This window comes from Apium graveolens, chromosome 3 (genome assembly GCF_009905375.1).
Source record: "Apium graveolens cultivar Ventura chromosome 3, ASM990537v1, whole genome shotgun sequence".
Classification (NCBI taxonomy): Eukaryota; Viridiplantae; Streptophyta; class Magnoliopsida; order Apiales; family Apiaceae; genus Apium; species Apium graveolens.
The window spans coordinates 226,374,870-226,384,625 of NC_133649.1; positions in this window are offsets into that span (position 1 = coordinate 226,374,870).

The window sequence follows — 9,756 nt, forward strand, 5'->3', positions numbered from 1 at the left end:
TCATCCCTTTTCTTTTATTAGTTTGTTCAATCTGAAGTAAATTATGTCACATTTATACAGACCATTATTTAAAGTACCACGTCCATAAAGAATATTATCTCTAAGAATAGAACGTTCATTATTCTCAATAATAAATGAAAATCCAGCCAAGTCTAACATGGGAATAATATTCCTCACAATCGAGGGAACAAAATAATAATTATTTAAAACAATAGTCTTGCCCGTAGGCATATGTAAATGAAATGATTCTACATCTTCAGCAGCAACTCTTGCTCCATTTCCCATCAGTAGAATCACCTCCTCTTCCTCAAGAGTCCTACTTCTCCTTGGTCCCTGCAATAAATTGCAGATTTGAGAACCACAGGCGGTATCTAATACCCAAGTAGAAATTTGATTTAATGACATATTCAATTCTATCATGAACATACCTGAATCAGAAGTGGTAGTCTCACTACCCTTCCTCTTCTTCAATTCTGCAAGGTAAACCTTGCAGTTCCTCTTCCAGTGCCCCACCTTGTCACAGTGAAAGCAAACAACTTTGCTTTTGGGGTCTTCAGCTTTTGGTGGAATCGGATTTTCTTCACCTACTTTCTTCTTCTTGGAAGAGTTCCTCTTCCTTTTCTTAGGATTGGAACCTTCACCAATTAGAAGAACAGAACTCTTCTTAGGGGGAAAATTCGATTCCGCAGTCTTCAACATGTTGTGGAGTTCAGGCAGGCTGACATCCAACTTATTCATGTGAAAGTTCACAACAAACTGCGAGAACGAACTCGGAAGCGATTGCAAGACCAAGTCTTGGCTCAGCTCCCCATCCATGGCAAAACCAAGTTGTCCAAGACGTTCAATCAAATTGATCATCTTAAGTACATGGTCATTCACAGATGATCCCTCAGACATCCTACAACCGAACAACTCATTCGATATCTCATATCGAGCTGTCCTCCCCGCCACATCATACAACTCTTGTAGATGTATTAGGATAGTGTGAGCATCCGTATGCTCATGTTGCTTCTGTAGCTCAATGTTCATGAAAGCTAGCATGATGTATTGAGCAACATTTGCATCATCTATCCACTTACGATACACAACATGTTCATCATTATGTGCATCACTAGCAGGTTCAGTAGGCTTAGGTGAGTCAATCACGTATTCCAGCTTCTCAATCCTGAGAACAATTCTCAAGTTTCGAAGCCAGTCAGCATAATTAGGACCAGTCAATTTGTGAGCATCCAGTATGCTCCTGAGTGATAGTGCAGAAGACATAACGTACAAAGTAAATCTGTAAATGATAAACACATAACAACACTCAGCAAATATTCGATTTCATTTTAAAAACACTATATGAATCGGGTCTTTATTCATAAGTGGCTCCCACTAGTTTATCTAATTTATTCAACCCCCTACGTGAAAAATTAAGCATTCATAATGCTAGTGGGAATAGGGATCCTACATTCCATTACACAACCCCGGCTGTGGCACGAAACGCCATGTAATGTTCAATAGGCAGACAACTCTTGTCAATTACATCTAATGTTATTCCCTAATCAAACTTTAGCCTCTTGAATAATTGAGTCACGGCTGTGGCACGACAAACTCAATATTCTAAGTCAAGTCTAACCCAACATTCCGTACAATTGAATCAGTCCCCAAAGGCCCACGGCTGTGGCACGTAACGACCTTTAGATTCTTATTCAATGTACACATCTCTATGTAATAGACAAGTATTTCTTATTTCGAAATCAAAGCCCTCGACTGTGGCACGAAACGACAATGATTCAAAAATAAGAACTACTTTCTATCATGTTGGAAGGCTATGACCGACACAAGCCCGTTGTGTCATTGGCCAATTACTACTTGATATTATTTAATTTTAGAGGGATTATATTACGTTACAATCATAATCATATTATAAAGAAATTCTTCCATTTAAATTAAATATTTCAAATCAATAATCAATAATCAGATGATTCCCAGATCGAAACCTTTACGGTTTAATTTCTTAATAATAAGAATTATTCCGCGAATCTCTTAGTGTTTGTTTATTTTATTTTCGAGGTTCATTTTCTGCTGCAATTAAATTAGCAAAACGAAGAACATACATTGACCCCCCTGTATGAACATTTGGACCTAACATCCTTTTTTACTCTGCCTTCACTTCAATTTTCTCCAGTCTGTCATTCAATTGCTTGATAGACAAATGACCTACATTGAATCTTTTGTTCTGATTCACTTGACTAGATTCTCCTGGAACAAAGTTCTTAGAAACTGATCCATACTTATCATTAAGCTTGATTAACTGAGATTTGCTAACTGACTTTGCTTGACTCGACGGATGACCATGTTTCTCATTCGACGGATGTTCTTCATCATCCGTCGACTCAACATCTGTCAAGTTACCATCTTTCAGATTAGAATCCAGTTTCTCCTTACTCTTTTTCCAGACAAAAAGATTCTATACCTTGAACTTTAGTAATCTGAGCATGGACATCTCTAGATAATTTCCATGCCTTAATTACTTCCTGTTCCTGTTCTCGTTCAAGTTGCTTTCTTAAAATCTCCTCTTTCTTAAAGGATTTAGTTAGGTCATCTTAAGCAATCTTGCATTCAATTCTCAATTTTTCAAATTTAATAAATTGAGACTCTAGCACATTATTCCTCTCACTAAAAAATAGATTGTTTTCTTTGATCTTGACATTTTCCTTAGTAGGAAATTTAAGAGTAACACGCAAATGATACAATTCAGTAGACATGTCATTGATGGCATCATTGCACTCAGATTTAGTTAAGTGTGCTAGGTTAGTTATGATTACCTGATTACTTGATAAACTTGTCTATATTTTATCTGATTTGGCCATTAGGGCTAGATTGACATAGTTGGTTTCTTCATCTTCATCCAATCCATCTGCAGCCCAGTCATTCTCATATGTAATGAAAGCCCTTTCCTTTTGTTTGAGCAGCTCAAAATATTTTTGCTTGTAATCTACAGGCTCAAAATTCTTCTTGCTAGAATCATACTTTCGACACTCACTAGCAAAATGACCAGCTAAGCCATATTTGAAACACTTGAATTTAGATTTATCCACCATGTTTCTATTTGGCTTAGCAGCTCCAAAATTCTTCTTGAATTTGAGCTTGGAAAATCTCCTGGATAAGAATGCTAGATGCTCATCTATATCATCCATGTCATCTTGGCTCAATTGTTCTTCATTTTCAGCTACCAGCCCTTTACCTTTGTTCTAACAAACCCTTGAGTTTGATGCAGATTTAACAGCTTCTACCTTCATCTATTTCTCCTTCTCTAACTCAGAAACCAGTACAATAGATCCTCCCTTCTTCCTTCCCTTCTCCATCTTTTCATCTTGCTCTATTTCAAGCTCATAAGTTTTCAGAATGTCAGACAGTCTTTCCAATATGAACTCCTTGTAATCTTGTGAATTTCTCAATGAGACTATCATTGGATTCCACTCCTTTGGGAGAGATCTAAGGAACTTGAAGTTAGAGTCTTTTGTTTGATAGAACCTTCCATGCAATTTTAGAGCATTTAGTAGTTTCTAAAACCTACTGAAAATATCAGTGAGTGACTCACTTTCTTCACAGTGAAAGTGCTCATATTGCTGAATCAGGAGTTGCATCTGGTTCTCCCTTACTTGCTCAGTACCATCACAAATAATCTGTATTGTGTCCCAAACCTCTTTGGTTGTTTTACAGTTGATGATGTTATCAAGCATATCACCATCAACACCATTGAACAATATGTTCATGGCCTTTTAATCTTTCCTAGCTTGTTCAATGTCAGGATCAGACCATTCATGCCTAGGTTTTGGAACTGATGGTTCAAATCCTGTAGCAGCTCTCATAGGGACATGATGACCTCTTTAAATACAATCCACGTAAGCTTCATCTTGAGAAAGAAGATGTAGGTGCATCTTCACCTTCCAGTGGTGATAGTTGTTTTGTCCAGAAATGGAATTTTCACTCCAACATCCTTTTTGTTCATCTTGTTGATTATTGTGATCTTTACACTCTTTGTACTTCAAGAGCTTGCTCTGATACCAATTGTTATTCCCAAACAATACAACAAGAATTACAAAAGGGGGGTTGAATGTAATTCTGGCTCCTTTTTATTTTTAATAAAGTTCTAACTTAATATATATAACAGTGTTTGATTTTCAGTAATGCGGAATTGAAGAATAATAGAAATCAAAACACTAAGTAATAAAACACAAGCTTTAAAACTTTCTGGTGGATTTGAATGTATCCACCAGATATATATTGTTGGGAATATATTGTGAACTTGATGATTTCATTAACAAAACACCTTTGTAGATTCAACTCAGTGAATTATGTAGCTCTAGACTGATAAGGAATATAGTCCCGACGGATGACTCAATATAGTCCCGACAGATAATGATTTGATATCCATCGAGTGAGTAGCTTATGTAACAATAAGTCATGTAGCACATTTTTGCAAACACCTTTTATAGATTCTGTAGTAGCTTATGAATCATGTAGACTGCTAGTAGATGTGCAGAATAGGTTGATTAAATGTAAATAGATGATGTCTAGTAATTCTGCACAAATGAAATAGAGTCAAGTGTTAAATGGCTACCCGATGGATGATCAACAAAGCTACCCGGCGGATGATCAGCAAGGCTACCCGACGGATAACAAGCATGTACTCGACGGAAGATCAATTCAAACATCTATTGACAGTGACAACACAATCACATGCGTCGAGTGTTTGCAAAAAAGGAATGTGGCAGCCTATTCAACTGGGTTTTTGAGAACAAATAAGAATTGCCATTTCCATGCTATTATGAAGATATTCAAAGATGCTGGAATAGAGTAATAAAGCAGCATAGTATTAAACTTGATAGGTTTTGTTTTATTATCTTGTCTTATCACTGTGTAATCTTGGTGATATATAAACCAAGAGTAGCAAGTAGAACAACAACAAGACTAAGCAAGTATTTTCTCAAAAAAACAATTGTAAGCTGAATCCTTTAGCATTTCTCTATAAGTTTAGTTGTTCTTATTTGTAAGCAGTTGTGAGCTATTCAAGCTTCACAAAGTTCTCTTGATATATATATATATATATATATATATATATATATATATATATCTCTGGTGGATACATTCAAATCCACCAGAAAGTTTTAAAGACTTGTGTTTTTATTACTTTGTGTTTTGATTCATATTTAACTTGTCATTCCGCACTTTGCAAATCAAAATACTGACATATATATTTTAAGTTAGAACATTTTATAATTCAGAAAAAGTTTCAAGAATTCCATTCAACCCCCCTTCTGTAATTCTTGTTGCATTGTTAGGGACTAACAATTGGTATCAGAGCAAGCTCTTGAAGAACAAAGAGTTTAAAGATCATAACAAACAGCAAGATGAACAAGAAGGATGTTGGAGTCAAGATTCCTTTTCTGGATAAAGATAATTACCATCACTGGAAGGTAAAGATGCATCTTCATTTACTTTCTCAAGATGAGGCCTATGTGGATTGCATAGAGAGAGGTCCTCATGTACCAATGAGAGCTGCAACTGGAAATGAGCCATCAGTTCCCAAACCAAAGCATGAATGGTCAGATCCTGATATTGAACAAGTCAGGAAAGACAAGAAGGCCATGAATATTCTGTTCAATAGAGTTGATGGTGACATGTTTGACAACATCATCAACTGCAAGACAGCCAAAGAGGTTTGGGACACCATTCAAATAATTTATGATGGAACTGAACAAGTTAGAGAAAATAAGATGTAGTTACTAATTCAACAATATGAGCATTTCCACTTTGAAGAAGGTGAAACTCTCACTGATATCTTTAGTAGATTTCAAAAACTACTAAATGCTCTGAAGTTGCATGGAAGAGTCTATCAGACAAAAGACTCCAATCTTAAGTTCCTTAGATCTCTTCCAAATGAATGGAAACCAATGACAGTCTCATTGAGAAACTCTCAAGATTATAAGGAGTTTACTTTGGAGAGACTGTATGGCATCCTAAAAACTTATGAGCTTGAAATAGAGCAAGATGAGAGGATGGAGAAAGGAAAGAAGAAAGGAGGGTCCATTGCATTGGTTGATGAGTTAGAGAAAGAGAAGGAAATAAAGATAAAAGTTGTTGAGTCTACTTCAAAGGTCTATGAAAACAAGGGCAAGGGGCTGGTGGCAGAAAATGAAGATTCTTTGAGCCAAGATGATATGGATGATATTGATGAACATCTAGCATTTCTTTCCAGAAGATTTGCCAAGCTCAAGTTCAAAAAGAACTTTGGAGCAGCTAAGCCAAATAGTGGCTTGGCAGGGCACTTTTCCAGTGAGTGTAGAAAGTCAAATTCCAGCAAGAAGAAGTTTGAGCCTGTGGATTATAAACAGAAATATTTTGAGTTTATCAAACAAAAGGAAAGGGCTTTCATTACACAAGAAAATGACTGGGCATCAGATGGTCTGGATGAGGATGAGGATGTCAGCTATGTCAATCTAGCCCTAATGGCCAAGTCTGATGAAACAGAGACAAGTTCTTCAAGTAATCAGGTAATCACCACTAACCTTGCACATTTATCTAAAGTTGAGTGTAATGATGCAATAAATGACATGTCTACAAAATTATATCATTTGCGTATTACACTTAAGTCCCTCACTAAGGAAAATGCTAAAATCAAAGAAAATAATTTGTTTTTAAGTGAGAGAAATAATGTGCTAGAGTGTCAGTTTATTGAATTTGAAAAACTGAGAATTGAGTGTAAGATTGCTAAGGATGAATTAACTGAGTCTTTGAAGAAAGAAGAGATTTTGAAGAAGCAGCTTGAACGAGAACATGAGGTGATTAAGGCATGGAAAACATCTAGAGATGTTCATGCTCAAATCACCAAAGTTCAAGGTATTGAGTCCTTTTGTGATGCAGCCTGAAAGAAGAATAAGGAGAAGCTGGAATCCAATCTGGTTGAAGGATTTCTAACAGATGTGGACTCGACGGATGATGAGAGTCATCCGTCGGATAACCAAAAGGATTATCCGTCGAGTGACATAAATCCTCATCCGTCGGCTGTGAGTAAATCCAAACTTGCCAAGTTAAATGAAAAATATGGATCAGTTTCTAAACACTTCATTTCAGGAGAATCTAGTCAAGTGAGGAAGGAGAAGAAAGTGAATGTTAGTCATTAGTCTATCAAGCAATTGAATGACAGACTAGAAAATATTGAGGTTAAAACAGAGGTTAAAAGGAAAAACAATAGAAATGGTAAAGTAGGGATTAACAAACATAACAACTACATACCTGATAAGTATGCTCCAAGAAAAATCTGTGTTAAGTGTGGTAGTGTAAATAATCTGTCTGTTAATTGCAAAACTGCCATGCCTACTTCCATATCGGTGCCACCTACTTTTCCCAACATGAAAGCCATGCCTTCTATGCCTATGAATGCTATGTTTACACAGAATATGAATGCACAATTTGCTAATATGCCACTTGCACCTAATCCTTATTATGCTGCATTCAGTATGCCTCAAATTCCATTTAGCATGCCCTACTGAAATAACATGTTTACTAATAACATGCCATTTCCTGTTAATCAAAATGTGCATGATAATTCTGTTTTAATGAATGGTTTCAAAGGTCCAACTCAGATGACTAAGAATGAATCTGATATCCCCAAGTCAAATGAGATCAAACCTAAGAAACAGAAGAAGAAAGCTAACAAGGCAGGTACCAAGGAAACTTGGGTACCAAAATTAACTTCATTTGATTTTAATGTGTCCAGGGAAATAGAAAGAATCTGTGGTAGTTGGATAGTGGTTGTTCAAGACACATGACTGTTGATTCTACCCTGCTCACAGAGTTCAAGGAGAGAGTTGGCCCAAGTATTACTTTTGGAGATGACAGAAAGGGTTATACTGTGGGATATGGCTTGATTTCAAAAGACAATGTCATCATTGAGGAGGTTGCCTTAGTGGATGGTCTCAAAAATAATTTATTGAGTATCAGCCTGTTGTGTGATAAAGGCAATTCAGTAACCTTCAACTCAGAAGCCTGTGTTATGACAAACAAGAGGAGCAACAAAGTGGTTCTCACTGGAGTGAGAAAAGGAAATATGTACTTAGCTGAATTCAACTCATCAAATGCAGAATCTGTTATTTGTCTTCTCAGTAAAGCAAGTCAAGATGAAAGTTGGCTATGGCACAAGAAGCTATCCCATATAAACTTCAAGACCATGAATGAACTTGTAAAGAAAGAACTGGTTAGAGGCATTCCTCGAGTGGAGTTTTCTAAGGATGGACTGTGTTATGCTTGCCAAAAGGGAAAGCAAATTAAATCATCATTCAGAATGAAGCTTGATTTAACAATTGCAGAACCTTTGCAACTGCTACACATGGACTTGTTTGGACCAGTCAATGTGTTTTCCATCTCAAGGAAAAGATTTTTCCTAGTAATTGTAGATGATTTCTCAAAGTTTTCTTGGACATATTTCCTTAATTCTAAAGATGAGGCTAGTGAAATCATCATCAATCACATAAGGCAAGTCAACAATCATCCTGATTTCAAAGTTAGAAGAATCAGGAGTGACAATGGAACTGAGTTCAAGAATTCTGTCATGAGAGCATTTTGTGAAGAAAATGAGATTTTGCATGAGTTTTCAGCAGCAAGAACTCCACAACAAAATGGAGTAGTAGAAAGAAAGAACAGATCACTTATTAAAGCTGCAAGGACAATGCTTGAAGAATCTACGTTACCAACATATTTCTGGGCTGAAGCTGTAAATACTGCCTGCTACACTCAGAATATTTCTCTAGTTAATCAAGCAAAATGCATGACTCCCTACCAATTGTTCAAGAACAAGAAGCCAACTCTAAATTTTCTTCATGTCTTTGGCTGCAAATGTTATTTCTTGAAAAATCAAACTGATCAGAATGGGAAGTTTGATGTTAAAGCAGATGAAGGAATTTTTGTTGGATATGATGTTGGTAAAGCATACAAAGTCTACAATCTGAGAACCAACATTATTGTGGAATCAATACATGTTGTGTTTGATGATAAAAAAGATTGAAGGACTACAAGATGGAGATTACCATGAAAGCCTCAAATTTGACAATATGGAGATGGTTAGTAATGATAATGATGATGAAAGTGATCAACAAACAGTATCAAAGGATAATGCAGAAAAATCTACTACCAATGAAGCACAAAATTCAACATCTGTCGAGTTGCAAAATGCTTCATCCGTCGGGAGACAATCTGCTTTATCCGTCAGGAGACAACCAGCTTCATCCGTCGGTACTCAGAATTCACCATCCGTCGAGTCATCAAAAGAATCTGAAAGTCAGAATAGATCACTTACAGAAAGTTCCCCTTTTTCAAATCAAAGATCCATAAAATCAGGGGGAGTTTCTAATAATCAAAACTCAATCACACATCAAGACAACAATGAGGCCTCTTCATCTAGAACTAATCTACCTCAACAAAGGAAATGGACAAAGGATCACCCCTTTGAGCTCATCATTGGTGATGTATCTTCCTAGAGTTCAAACAAGGAGAGAAACTCAAGAAGAATGTCTATACAACAGCTTCCTCTCTAAGGAAGAACCAAAGAAGTTAGAAGAAGCTTTGTTGGATCCCGATTGGATTTTAGCTATGCAAGAGGAGCTAAACCAATTTGAAAGGAACAATGTCTGGAAGCTGGTACCTAAGCCTAAAGGAAAGAATCCAATAGACATCAAATGGGTATTCAGAAACAAGATGGATGAAAATGGC